The sequence below is a fragment of the Rhincodon typus genome, chromosome 17 (assembly GCF_021869965.1).
Source record: "Rhincodon typus isolate 14 chromosome 17, sRhiTyp1.1, whole genome shotgun sequence".
Classification (NCBI taxonomy): domain Eukaryota; kingdom Metazoa; phylum Chordata; class Chondrichthyes; order Orectolobiformes; family Rhincodontidae; genus Rhincodon; species Rhincodon typus.
In genome coordinates this window covers 61,191,174-61,206,687 of record NC_063348.1, presented here as the reverse complement: position 1 = coordinate 61,206,687, position 15,514 = coordinate 61,191,174, and positions in this window count along the sequence as shown.

The window sequence follows — 15,514 nt, the reverse complement described above, 5'->3', positions numbered from 1 at the left end:
GATGAACACAGCAGGCCAAGCAGCATCAGAGGAGCAGGAATGCTGAAGTTTCGGGCCTAGATTTTCTGAAGAAAGATCCAGACCCGAAACGTCAGCTTTCCTGCTCCTCTGATGCTGCTTGGCCTGCTGTGTTCATCCGGCTCTACACCTTGTTATCGCAGATTCTCCAGCATCGACAGTTCCTGCTACCTCTTTAGTGGAGTGATGTGCTTTTCCTGTTGGATGTGGGAGATTAGGGAGAGTTTCCGTGTTACTGATGATTATATCTGCAGGAAGTGAGTTCGGTTGCAAATCTGATCGGATTGCATGAATCGGTGAGAGCGGCAGTTAGAGGCAATGAGGAATTTACAGGAGCAAGGAGGTGTGATGGATGGCAGTTACAGGAAAGGAGATAAACCAAAGATACAGTCAGGTAGATGGGTGACCTCCAGGAAAGGTAGGAGAGGGAGGCAGGTAGTGCAGGAGTTTCCTCTGGCTATCCCCATCTCAAACAAGTCCACTGTTTTGGAAAATGTAGGGGGTAATGGACTCTCAGGGGAATGTAGCACTGACAGCCAGGTTTCTGATACCGAGACTGGCTCTCATGTAACGAGGGGTACGCCAGGTGACAAGCGATTGATTGTGATAGGGGACTCTGTAGTCAGAGGCAAAAACAGATGTTTCTGCGGCCAACAGCAAGGAATCAGAATGGTGTGTTCCCTCCCTGGTGCCAGGATCAAGGATATCTCGAAAAGGGTGCAGAATATTATCAAAGGGGAGAGGGACCAACAGGAGGTTGTTGTACACATTGGAACTAACGACATAGGAAGAGAAAAGGATGAAATTCTGTGGAGAGAATATAGGAAATTAAGCAGGAATTTAAAAAGAAGGTCCTTGAGGGTAGTAATATCTGGATTACTCCCAGTGCCACGAGCTAGTGAGCGTAGGAATAGGAGGGTAGAGCAGATGAATGTGTGGCTGAAGAGCTGGTGCAGGGGAGAAGGATTCACATTTTTGGATCAATGGAATCTTTTCTGCGATAGAAGTGACAGTATAAGAAGGATAGATTGCACCTGAATTGGAAGGGGACTAATACACACGTGGGGAGATTTGCTGGACCTGCTTGGGAGGTTTCAAACTAGTAAGTGGGGGGGGTGGGCAGAGAGAGACAGTGAGGAAAGCGATCAATCTGAGACTGATACAGTTGGGAAAAAGAGCAAGTCAAACAGTCAGGGCAAGCAGGAACAAAGCAGAGAACGAGGGAGGATTGATAAATTAAACTTCTTTCAATGCAAGAGGCCTAACAGGTAAGACAGATAAAGTCAGGGTGTGGTTGGGAACAAGGGACTGGGATGTCATAGCAATTACAGAGACATGGCTCAGGGATGGACAGGGCTGGCAGCTCCAGGATATAAATGATAAAGAAGGGGGGGTGCGCAAGAGAGGAGAGGAGTGGCGTTTTTGGTTAGGGACAACATTATGGCTGTACTAAGAGAGGATACTCTTGGGAATACATCCAGGGAAGTTATTTGGGAGGAACTGAGAAATAAGAAAAGGATGATCACCTCATTGGGATTGTAGATCTGCAGTAGTCAGCAGGAAATTGAGAAACAAATTTGTAATGAGATCTCAATTATCTGTGAGAATAATAAGGTGGTTATGGTCGGGGTTTTAACTCTCCAAACGTAGACTGTGTCAGACATAGTGTTAAGGGCTTGGATGAAGAGGAATTTGTTAAGAGTGTACAAGAAAATTTTCTGATTCAGTATGTGGATGTACCTCACAGAGTAGGTGCAAAACTTGACCTACTCTTGGGAAATAAGGCAGGGCAGGTGAATGACGTGTCAGTGGGGGAGCACCTTGGGGCCAGTGACCATTATCCTATTAGCTTTAAACTCATGATGGAAAAGGTTAGACCGTACCTAAAAGTTAAAGTTCTAAATTGGAGCAAGACCAATTTTGACGGTATTAGGCAAAACAATTTCGAAAGTTGTTTGGGGGCAGATGTTTGCAAGTAAAGGGACGGCTGGAAAATGGGAAACTTTCAAAAATGAGATAATGAGAGTCGAGACTGCACCTCCTCTCACCCACCTTCCTGCAAGAATGCGATCCCCTACTCCCAATTCCTCCACCTCCGCTGTGTCTGCTCCCAAGATGGGGCATTCCACTCCCAAACATTCCAGATGTCCTCTTATTTTAAGGATCACAACTTCACCCCTTTGGTGGTCGAAAATGCTCTCGACTGCATTTCTTGTGTTTCCTGCACCTCTACCCTCACATCCACTCCCCACCATAAAAATAAAGACAGAATCCCCCTTGACCTCACATATCACCCCACTAACCTCTATATTCAACGTATCATTCTCCGCCACCTGCAATCCAACCCCACAACCAAAGATATATTTCCCTCCCCACCTCTATCTGCCTTCCGTAGGGACCGCGACTCCTTCATCCGCTCCACACTCCCCACGAGCCCCAACACCCCACACCTGGCACTTTTCCCTGCAACCGCAGGAACTGCTACACCTGCCCTTACACCTCCCCCCTCACCCCCTCCCAGGCACCAAAAAAACCTTCCACATCAGACAGAGGTTCACCTGCACATCTGCTAATGTGGTCTATTGCATCCGCTGTTCCCGATGTGCCCTCCTCTACATCGGTGAGACCAAGCGGAGGCTCGGAGACCGCTTTGTACAGCACCTGCGCTCTGTTCATGACAAACGATAACACCTTCCAGTCGTGAACCATTTCAACTCCCTCTCCCACTCACTGGGTGACATGTCCATCCTGGGCCTCCTCCAGTATCACAACAACGCCACCCGCAAACTGGAGGAGCAGCACCTCATATTCCACCTTGGGAGCCTACAACCCAATGGTCTCAATGTGGACTTTACCAGTTTCAAAATCTCCCCATCCCCGGCCTCATCCCATGCCCAACCCTCCCTCTCATCCCCACCTCCTTGACCTGACACAACCTGTCCGTCTTCTCTCCCATCTATCCGCTCCTCCTACCTTACTGACCAATCCCCGCCACTGCCGACCTGCACTCACCTATCACCATCCCACCTACCTTCCCCAGCCCGACTCCCCCCCATTTATTTCAGAGCCGCCTTGCCCTCCCCCATTTCTGAAGAAAGGTCTCAACCTGAAATGTTAGCTTTCCTGCTCCTCTGATGCTGCCTGGGCTGCTGTGTTCCTCCAGCTCCACACTGTGTTGTCTCTGAGTCCTGCATCGGCAGTTCTTACTGCCTCTAGAGACAGTATGTTCCTGTTAGGGTGAAGGGCGAGGCTGGTAGGTGTAGGGGATATTTGTATCCTGGATAGCCACAAGTGAGGTGCCAGTAGACTGGAGGTTGGCTAACGTGATGCCACTATTTAAGAAAGGTGGTAAGGAAGAGCCAGGGAACTGTAGACCGGTGAGTCTGACATCAGTGGTGGGTAAGTTGTTGGAGGGAATCCTGAGGGACAGGATTTACATGTATTTGGAAAGGCAAGGACTGTCTAGGGATAGTCAATGTGGCTTTGTGCATGGGAAATCGTGTATCACTGACTTGGTTGAGTTTTTTCAATAAGTGGAAAAGAGGATTGATGAGGGCAGAGCAGTGGATGTGATCTGTGTGGACTTCAGTAAGGTGTTCAGCAAGGTTCCTCATGGTGGACTGGTTAGCAAGGTTAGTTCACATGGAATACAGGGAGAACTAGCTAATTGGATACAGAACTGCCTCAAAGATAGAAGACAGAGGGTGGTGGTGAAGGGATTTTTTTCAGACTGGAAGTCTGTGACCAGTGGCGTGCCACAAGGATTAGTGCTATGTCCATTGCTTTTTGTTATTTGTATAAATGACTTGGATGTGAATATTGGAGGTATGGTTAGTAATTTTGCAGACGACACCAAAATTGTAGGTGTAGTGTCTAACGAAGAAGATTGCCTCAGAATACAATGGGATCTTGATCAGATGGGCCAATGGTCTGAGGAGTGTCAGATGGAGTTTAATTTAGATAAATGTGAGGTGCTGCATTTTGTAAAGACAAATCAGGGCAGGACTTACACACTTAATGGTAAGGTCCTGGAGAGAGTTGCTGAACCAAGAGACCTTGGAGTGCAGGTTCATATTTCCTTCAAAGTAGAGTTGCATGCCGATAGGATAGTGAAGAAGGTATTTCGTATGCTTGCCTTTATTGGTCAGTGTATTGAGTATAGGATTTGGTAGGTCATGATGTGGCTGTACAGGACTTTGGTTAGGCCACTATTCTAATATTGTGTGTAATTCTGGTCTCCCTGCTATAGGAAGGAAGTTGTGAAACTTGAAATGTCTCAGAAAAGATTTACAAGGAAGTTGACTGGGTTGGAGGGTTTGAGCTATAGGGAAAGATTGAATATGTTGGGGCTATTTTCCCTGGAGCATCAGAGGCTGAGAGTTGACCTTATAGAGGTTTATAAGATCATGAGGGACATGGATGGGGTGAACAGCTAAGGTCTTTTCCCGGGGTGGGGGAGTCTAAAATTAGAGGAGCATAAGTTTAAGGTGAGAGGGGAAAGATATAAAAGGGACCTGAGGGGCAACTTTTTCACACAGAGGGTGGTGCGTTTATGGAATTAGCTGCCAGAGGAAGTGTGGAGGCTGATATAATTACAACGTTTAAAAGGCATCTGGATGGGTACATGAATATGATGGAATTAAAAGGATATGGGCCAAATGCTGGAAAATGGGACTAGATTAATTTAGGATATCTGGTCGGCATGGACACGTTGGACTGAAGGGTCTGTCTCAATGCTGTATATCTCTATCACTCTATATACATTAGAAGCTTTTGGAGTCAGTGTTAATGTTTTCTGCTACTTTCCCTTTCTAGTCCATCTTAGATCTTTTGATTTTGTTTTTAGTAATCCTTTGCTGACGTTTAAAGTTAAAAATCCTCCAGAACGCCATTAACTTTTGCAGTATGATATGCTCTAGTTTTTGCCTTTATGTTATCCTTGACTTTCTTGTTAAGCTTTGGATGACTTTTCACCTTTTTACAATTCCTCTTCCTCTCAGGAACATACTTTAATTGAGAAGTATTTAGTACCTCCTTAAACATTTGCCACTGTTCTTCAACTGTCCTGCCCCTTAATATTTTTGCCCAGTCAACTCGAGTCAACTCCTCCTTCAGGCCCATATAATTAATTTTGCCCAACACTAAACCTCTTGTATGCAACTCTGTCTTCACTCTTTCAGTCTGAGTTTGAAACTCTGAAAGGCTCCTTAGCTACAAGCCCATTTATCATTTACCTTCCTCATTACGTAATACCAAAGCCAGTTCTCTGATTGGCACCATGGCATGTTGCTCTACGAAACAATCCCTCATACCTCTATGAACCTTTCTTTGAGGCTACCCTTGCCTAGTTGATTAATCCATCAATACGCATGTTCAAATGACCCATAATTACCATTGTGCCCTTCTCACAAGCCCTCATTATTTCCTGCTTTATAATATACTCTACTTCGGGAGTACTTTTCAGGAGCCTGTACATTACTCCTACCAATGGGTTTGTTCCCTTGGTGTTTATTTGCATCCTGACTGATTCAACATTTTGGTCCATGGTGCCAGTATCATTTCTTAATATCATCCTTAACTAATAAAGCAACTCCACCTCCTGCTCCTACCTGTCTATCCTTTTGTAATACTGAGTACCCATGGCCATTTAACATATTTACCTGATCTTCCTGTAACCACATGTCAATAAACCCCACTAGGTCCACCAGGAATGAAAGTTTCCATGTCAATAAAGGATTTGTAAATGAGGTTGCACGCTGCTGGAGTACCTCATTGTGCCAGGGTTAAGGTGTTTTAAATCAGTCCATGAACAGCTTTCTATTTAGCATGGGATTATGAGCTATGTATTGTGTAAGGAGACTTAAGCAGCACTCAAGATACAGAGGCGCAGCATCCAAATACATATCCATCAACCCCATATCACCCTGGAATTATACTGGGCGGGGGGCAACAAATCTGAGAAAAGACACACCCTTCTGTGGAACGGAAGGAAATAGTGAAGAGTCACTCCTCCAATCACATACTGGTCTGTTCCATGCAAGTTGCTGTTAGGTCAAAGCAAGCCTATCAGTACCAAATGCTGGAGAGAAATATTCTGCAACTGGGGAAGTGGGGTCACGGCAGTAGGAGGAAACAGGGACAGGATTTGGAAACAAGGCTGTTGGATAGGGGAGTGAATGAGCGAGACCAGGGGCTAGACTGGAACCAAGGCTGGGCAGGAAGTCCAGGGACATGGGGTCTGAAGAGGCAATATGGTTGCAAAGTGGGGAGAGAGAAGTTGTAAGAGTTGTGAATAATGTGTGGATGTGTCAGTGTTGGACTGAGGTGGACAAGATTAGAAATTAGATGGCACCGTGTTATAGTCCAAAAGGTTTACTTGAAATCACAAGCTTTCAGAGCATAACCACTTCACCTGATGAAGGGGCTACACTCCGAAAGCTTGTGATTTTAAATAAAAGATTTATGAACACAGCCCAGTTCATCATGAAAACTAGCCTTCCTCGAACTGACTCTGTGTACAATTCCTGCTGCCTTGGGAAAGCAGCCAACATCATCAAAGACCCCTCCCACCCCGGTTATACTCTTTCCATTGGGCAGAAGATACAAGGTTTGAAAACACACACCAACAGATTCAAGAACAGCTTCTTCCCCACTGTTATCAGACTCTTGAAGGGACCTCTCTTATATTAGAGTTGATCTCTCTTGCACCTTCTCTGTAGCTGTAACACTATATTCTGCATTCTGTTCTATTGCCCTGATGTACTTATGTAAGGTATGATTTGTCTGGATAGCATACAATATAATACTTTTCATATCAACTCGGTATATGAGATAATAATAAATCCAATTAAATTAAATCAAAGGGGACTGAAGGGCTGGAAAGAGCAAAAAGAGGCTGGTATGGGTAAAGGGGTTGTAAAGTGGAGAAACAAGTTGAAATGTTCAATAACTGGAAACTTAACAAAACCTGGAACAGAAGGACAGAGATAATGAATTCCTTGTAAATTAATTAGGAGTCTCTAGATTAGAGCTGCAGGGATTTAGGAGCTACAATATGGGGAAAATATAAAGAATGCAACACTGTGTGTCCATTGTGCAACTTAATATTATACAATTTTATGTCATAAAGATTTACATTTATGTGCTATCACATCTAAAAACAACTTACATGTAATAAATTACTTGAGATACAGCAACTGTATTAGAGATAATTGTTGAATGGTTTAGTTGTGATCTCACATAAGAACAAAGGGCATGAGTAGACAGTCCAGCCCCTTGAACCTGCTCTGCATTTGATACAATCATGGCCATCTATTCTTGCCACTCTCCATTATTCATTGCTCATTAAAAATCTATCATCTGCCTCCTAAATTTACTCAATGTTCCAACATCTACCAAAAGCTGGAGTGAATTCCACAGATTCATGACACTTCAAGAGAAGTAATTTCTCCTCATTTCTGTTTAAATCTGCTTCCCCACCCAGCCTAAAATTATGACCCTGCATTCTTGATTGCACCATGAGCAAAAGTCCTCACTATAAAAACTTTGCCAATCCCCTTTAGCATCTTATATATCACAATTAGAACTCCTCTCATTCTTCTAAATTCCAGAAAGTATAACCCTAAACTGTCGATCTCTCTTCATAAGACAAACCTTTTGTCATTGGAATCATTCTAGTGAATCTCCTCTGAACTGCCTCCAATGCAAATGCATTCTTCCTTAACCAAGGAGACAAAATTATACACAAAACACAAGTTAATGCCTTGTGCATTTGCAGCAACACTTCCCTACTTTTATACTCTATTCCTTTAGCAATAAATGCCACCATTCCATTTGCCTTCCTTATTACTTGCTGTACCTATAGCATGTGGACTGTAGCAATTCAAGAAGGCAGCTCACCAGCACCTTCTCAAGGCCAATTAGGGATGGGCAAGAAATGCTGACCCAGCCAGTGTACGCCCACATCCACAAGTGAATAAAAAATAAAATTGCATTCTAGTTTTCTATAATTCATGCGTGAGGACACTGAAATCCCTCTGCACTGAAATAGTCTGAAGTTTCTCTACATTTCAATAAACGTTGTCTCTCTATTCCTCTGACTAAAATGGATAACCTCGCACTTATCCATGTTAAACTCCATCTGCCAAATTTTGGCCCTTTCACTTACCCTATCCATATCCATTTGCAAATGTCTTACTTCTTTGCAACTTATTTTCCCCACTTATTTTAGTGCCATCTGTAAATTAGGCTATCTAATTACCTTACTCCAGTTTCTCACCTTTCAACTGAATCTGAATTTCTACCATGCTATGATCACTCTTGCCTAGGAGATCCTTTACTATGAGATCATTAATTAACTCTATCTCATTACACAATACCAAATCCAGAATAGCCTTCTCCCTAACATACTCCTCGAAGAAATAATTTCTAATACATTCAAAGAACTCTCTCCCTTGAGGCTACCCTTGACAATTTGATTCAACCCAACTATATATATTCAAATTGCCCATGATTATTTCTACCTTTCTCACGAGCCCTCAGTATTTCCTGCTTTATGTTGTGTCCCACTGTGGGGCTTCTGTTTGGGGACCTGTAGATTAGTCCCACCAGGGATTTCTTTCCCTTGCTATTTCTCATTACCACCCAGACAGATTCTATGCCTTGATCTCTCATGCAGATATCATTTCTCACTGCAGCACTGATCTCTTCATTTACAAACTAAGCTAAACCACCTCCTTTTCCATTCCTGTCTAATCTTCCAACACACTGAGTACCCTTGGATAGTCAATTTCTAAACCTGGTCTCCCTGCAACCATGTCTCAGTGATCACAACCAAATCTTTCCCATTTGTCTCTGTTTGCACTGTTAACCCATTAATTTTATTCTGAATAAGTTTATTTCACCAGTCCACAGGAAGTGGGTGAGGATGATGTATGTGTGTGAGTTAATTATTTGTTGCTAACCTATGTCTTGTCTAGTTCCTATTTAAAAGTGCCTAGAAAATTAATGCCTTCATTGTGTGTTATGGCCTTAAGTTTAATGAATGGTGATGACTTTTGAAGATGTGATGAATTCTTCTAATTCTTCTTCTGTGTGAGTCCAAAGCCTTTATTTACCATCACAAGTATGGAAAGTATTGTTACTAAGTGACTGCATCACCCAATGAAAGAGTTAGTGGGACTGAAAAAGGGACACCTGAAATCGAAATGGAGCCCTCAAAGTCTCAAGATGATCCCTAGACAAGGAAAAATAGTTTAAGCTCTGGAGTTAATACTGCCACAGATGAATTGGGGAGAGGCTGTGTTAAAGAAATATGTGAATATCATTCAGCAATAGAGTCATAGTCACCAGGTTACTGAGAACTACAGCATGGAAAAATTCCCTTTGGCCAGTCAAAAACAACAACCTAACTTCCTTGGGGAATGTTGTTGAAGAGAGAGACCTAAGGTTGCAAATGCGTAGGTCCTTAAAGTGGCATCACAGGTAGACAGGAGAGTGAAGAAGGCATTTGGCATGCTTACCATCATTGCTCAGACCATTTAGTATAGGATTTGGGATATCATGTTGCAGTTGTACAGGACATTGGTGATGTCACTTTTGGAATACTGTGTACAGTTCTGGTTGCCCTGCTATAGGAAGGATATTATTAAATTGGAAAGGGTGCAGAAAAGATATACAAGGATATTTACTGAGCCTAAAGGGTTTGAGTTATAAAGAGAGGCTGGCTGCAGCATTTTCACTGGAGTGTAGGAGGTTCAGGGTTGATAAAATCATGAGGGGCAAAGATAAGGTGAACAGCAAAGGTCTTTCCTCTGAGGTGAGGATATCATAACTAGAGGGCATAATTTTAAGTCAGAATTCACACAGCACCAGGTTATAATCCAACAGGTTTATCTGAAATCACAAGCTTTCAAAGTATAGCCCCTTCATCAGATGAAGTGAGAGAGAAGGACACAGAACACAGAATTTATGGGCAGAGAGATCAAGGGCAGAGAGATCAAAAGATCATACAAATGGTGTGAGTGGAGTGTGGAATAATAAGTCCCTGTAGGTGATCAGAAGTGTCAGACGGTGTGAGTAAAGTGTCAATATTTTGGTTTTAGAACATAGAACATAGAACATTACAGCGCAGTACAGGCCCTTCGGCCCTCGACGTTGCGCCGACCTGTGAAACCAATCTGAAGCCCATCTAACCTAAACTATTCCATTATCATCCATATGTTTATCCAATGACCATTTAAATGCCCTTAAAGTTGGCGAGTCTACTACTTTTGCAGGCAGGGCATTCCACGCCCTTACTACTCTCTGAGTAAAGAACCTACCTCTGACATCTGTCCTATATCTATCACCCCTCAATTTAAAGCTATGTCCCCTCATGCTAGCCATCACCATCCGAGGAAAAAGGCTCCCACTGTCCACTCTATCTAATCCTCTGATCATCTTGTATGTCTCTATCAAGTCACCTCTTAACCTTCTTCTCTCTAACAAAAACAGCCTCAAGACCCTCAGCCTTTCCTCATAAGACCTTCCCTCCATACCAGGCAACATCCTGGTAAATCTCTACACCCTTTCCAATGCTTCCACATCCTTCCTATAATGCGGTGACCAGAACTGTACGCAATACTCCAAGTGCAGCCACACCAGAGTTTTGTACAGCTGCAACATGACCTCATGGCTCCGAAACTCAATCCCTCTACCAATAAAACCTAACATACTGTACGCCTTCTTAACAACGCTATCAACCTGGGTGGCAACTTTCAGTGATCTATGCACATGGACACCGAGATCTTTTTGCTCAGCCACACTACCAAGAATCTTACCATTAGCCCAGTACTCTGTATTCCTGTTACTCCTTCCAAAGTGAATCACCTCACACTTTTCCGCATTAAACTCCATTTGCCACCTCTCAGCCCAGCTCTGCAGCTTATCTATGTCCCTCTGTAACCTGCAACATCCTTCCGCACTATCCATAACTCCACCGACTTTGGTGTCATCCACAAATTTACTCACCCATCCTTCTACGCCCTCATCCAGGTCATTTATAAAAATGACAAACAGCAGTGGCCCCAAAACAGATCCTTGAGGTACACCACTAGTAACTGAACTCCAGGATGAACATTTCCCATCAACCACCACCCTCTGTCTTCTTACAGCTAGCCAATTTCTGATCCAAACCGCTAAATCACCCTCAATCCCATGCCTCCGTATTTTCTGCAATAGCCTACCATGGGGAACCTTATCAAACGCTTTACTGAAATCCATATACACCACATCAACCGCTTTACCCTCATCCACCTGTTTGGTCACCTTCTCAAAGAACTCAATAAGGTTTGTGAGGCACGACCTACCCTTCACAAAACCGTGTTGACTATCCCTAATCAAATTATTCCTTTCTGGATGATAATAAATCCTATCTCTTATAATCCTTTCCAACACCTCCTCCTTATGAACCTCAATCCTGTCTAGTCTAATAGACTGTATCTCAGTATTCTCCTCGACTACATTGTCTTTTTCCTGTGTGGTTTTTGTCGCATTCCTCCTCATCTGAGCAGATCCTGTGTATGCATAGGGCATGTCCATCGGGGATTACTTCTTTAATGTGTTTAGAGTGGAAGCTAGAGAAGTGCAGCATCATGAGGTTATCCGTGGGCTTGTAGTAGAGTGAAGTACTGAGGTGTCCGTCCTTGACGGAGATGCTTGTGTCCAAGAATAAAATTGATTCTGAAGAGTAGCCCATGGAAAGTCTGATGGTGGGATGGAACTTGTTGATGTTGTTATGTCATTGTTTCAGTGATTCTTCACTACCACTTCTCGCCTTCAAACAACCGCTAAACCTTAAGTAGACCATCGTTCACAACAAACTACCCAGCCTCCTGGAGAACATCGACCACAACACAACACAACCCCGCCATGGCAACCTCTGCAAGACATGTCAGATCATCGACATGGACACTACCATCACACGTGGGAACACCACCCATCACGTACATGGCAGATAATCATGTGACTCAACCAATGTTGTCCATCTCACACACTGCAGGCAAGGATGCCTCGAGGCACGGTATGTTGGTGAGACCATGCAGACACTACGACCATAAGACCATACGATATAGGAGCAGAAATTAGGCCATTTCTCCCATCGAGTCTGCTCTGCCATTCAATCATGGCTGATAAGTTCCTCAACCCCATTCTATGGCTTTCTCCCCGTAACCCTTGATCCCCTTGACAATCAAGAACCTATCTATCTCAGTCTTAAATGTACTCAATGACCCACTCTCCACAGCCTTCTGTGGCAGTGAATTCCATAGATTCACCTCTTTCTGGCTGAAGAAGTTTCTCCTTATCTCCATTCTAAAAGATCTTCCCTTTACTCTAAGGCTGTGTCCTCGGGTCCTAGTCTCTCCTACCAATGGAAGCATCTTCCCAACATCCACTCTGTCCAGGCCATTCAGTATTCTGTAAGTTTCAATTAGATCCCCCCTCATCCTTCTAAACTCCAATCATTATAGTCCCAGAGTCCTCAAACGTTCCTCATACGTTAAGCCTTTCATTTCTGGGACCATTCTCGTGAACCTCCTCTGAACCCGCTCCAGGGCCAGTACATCCTTCCTGAGATATGGGGCCCTGAGATACATGACAACGAATGAGTGGACACTGAGCAACAATCACCAGACAGAAATGTTCCCTCCCTGTTGGGGAACACTTCAGCGATCAAGAACATTCAACCTTCGATCTTCGGGTAAGCAGGGTCCTCCAAGGAGGCCTTCGAGATACACAGCAACGCAGAATCGCCAAGTGCACAGACTGATAGCCAAGTTCCATACCCATGGAGACGGCCTCAATCATCATCTTGGGTTCAGTTCATGCTACATGTAGCCCCAAAACGCTGTTCTGGATCTGTAAAATCATCCTTACTGTCCTGTTCTGAAACCATCACCTTGATAAATTGTTATGATTGCTCTACCCTTAATTGGTTGGTACAGTTTTGGATTACTTATTACTTTGGTTAGATCCTTGGCATGTGACTCTTACAACAATCATGTTATTCCAGTCATTTGCTTTTTGTCTCCAGCACCACCATACTAATGTTTTGTAATTATCTCTCTGCCTCATTTAATCAGATTATAAGTCATCCCTTCACTTGTTACTCAGCTGTTGACACTTTACTCACACTGTCCATCACTTCTGATCACCTGCAAGTACTTATTATTCGACACTCCACTCACACCATTTTGGTGATCTTTTGATCTCTCTGCCCTTGACCTCTCTGTCCATAAATTCAGTGTTCTGTGTGCTTCTCTCTCGCTTTACCCGATGAAGGGTAAAGCTAATGATTATACACTCTGAAAGCTTATGATTTCAAATAAAGCTGTTGGACTATAACCTGGTGTCCGACTTTGTCTACCTCAGGCTAACACCAGCACCTCCACATTATAATTTTAAGGTGACAGAATAAAGATTTAAAAGGGATGTCAGGGCAACTTTGTCACACAAAGGGTGGTTAGTATATAGGATGAACTGCCAGCGGAAGTGGGAGATGCAGGTACAGTTACAACATTTAAAAGACGCATAGCTAAATAGAAAAGATTTGGAGGGATATGGGCCAAGTGCAGACAAATGGAATTAGTTTAGTTTGAGAAATCTGGTCGACATAGATGAGTTGGACTGAAGGCTCTGTTTCTATACTCTATGACTCTATAACTATTCTAATCACATCTTTCAGCACTTGGCCAATAGTCTTATTGATTTCCCCATCAACGGGAATAGTTCCTTCCTGCCCATCCTAGAATGCCCCTTGCAATTTTATAAAACTCTCTCAGGTCCACCTGCAGTCTCCTCTGCTCTAAAGAAACAATCCCCAGGTCTGTCTCAGTGGGAAGGTGATCTGTCCCTTTTGGTTGGTGCTAAGCCATATCTGTGATCATCTTGAATGTGGGAGTTTAGCAACTTGGGCTTTAGGGGATGGAGCTCAGTTGAAGATAGCAATGTAGCTTCAGTAGCAAGTTGATTGCAGGAAATTAAGAAGGATCAAGTGCAAGATGTTAGGCTTATGGTTACGTTCTGCACGTAAGCTTAATCCAGGGGGAGACTGGTTCACTTTGCTAGATGGTTAGTGTATGGTTCAGAATGATGCCAACAGCAGGTTAGAAATTCCCTTTCCACTGAAACAGACTTGGGTTTTTCTGAACAAAAACAAAATTGCTGGAAAAGCTCAGCAGGTCAGGCAGCATCTGTGAAGGAGAAAACAGAGTTAACGTTTTGGGTCCGGTTTCGGGTCTCCAGTTCTAAGGAAGGGGAGTGGACCTGCTGAGCTTTTCCAGCGACTTTGTTTTTGTTCCTGATTTACAGCATCCACAGTTCTTTTGGTTTTTATTTAGGTTTTTCTGAGGAAGGGTCACCAGACCCGAAACGTTAACTCTGTTTTTCTCCTTCACAGATGCTGCCAGACCTGCTGAGCTTTTCCAGCAACTTTGATTTTGTTCCTGATTTACAGCATCCACAGTTCTTTTGGTTTCTATTGAGTTTTACCCCTCTGCCCCTGAGAACAGAAAGCAATGTCAAACAATCATGGATTTCTGAAAATAAGGCACCAGCAAACAAGGTACCAATGATCTGCTTTCGAGCAAGTCACACATGAATGAATGGATCCTTACTTCACTAGAATTTATTAATAATATGCAAGGATTATGACGATCAAAGGTAAAAATGATAGATAAGTAAGTGTACAGTAGCACTTGTATGGAAAGCACCAATGTAAGATCTCACTAAAACCTGCTCTGCATTTCTATAAATGTATGTGTTATTTGGATAAGGTGACTCCAAACAGAAAAGTAATCCAACAAAATGCAGCTTTCTTTAGCCCTTGTGTAAGTCATCTTCTATAACTCTTGTGGCTAAAGGGATCAAGGGACATGGTGGGAAGGGTAGTAGTAGGTATTGAGCTTGATGATCATTCATAATAAGAGAGCAGGCTCGAAGGGTCAAATGGCCTACTCCTGTTCTTATCTTTTATGTAAATCTACAGCAGAACAGTGGGTAGGTGTTCAAAAAGTAATTGGAGACAGTACAGGTCCAACATGTTCCGTTCAGGGTTAAATGTAGCAGCCACATGCCTAGACAGCCCTAGATGTCTAGGAATATTCATGACTGGGGATAAGAAGGAAGACAGAGGCTTTTATTAGATACAAAGGAAGAAAATAAATGAAGGTGCTTATGGAATCAAGAAAGCATGAAGGCGCAGAATTTAAGAAAGCAATTAGGAGAGCAAAGACAGATGCCTGCCTCTTTGTAGGTTACGTGGAACAATTCCTCTTCCGTACCTACACTGGTCCCACTTCCTACAGACAAAGGGGGTGGCCATGGGTACCCACATGTGCCCAAGCTATGCCTGCCTCTTTGTAGGATACGTGGAACAATCCCTCTTCCGTACCTACGCTGGCCCTAAACCGCACCTCTTCCTCCGTTACATTGATGACTGTATCGGCGCCACCTCGTG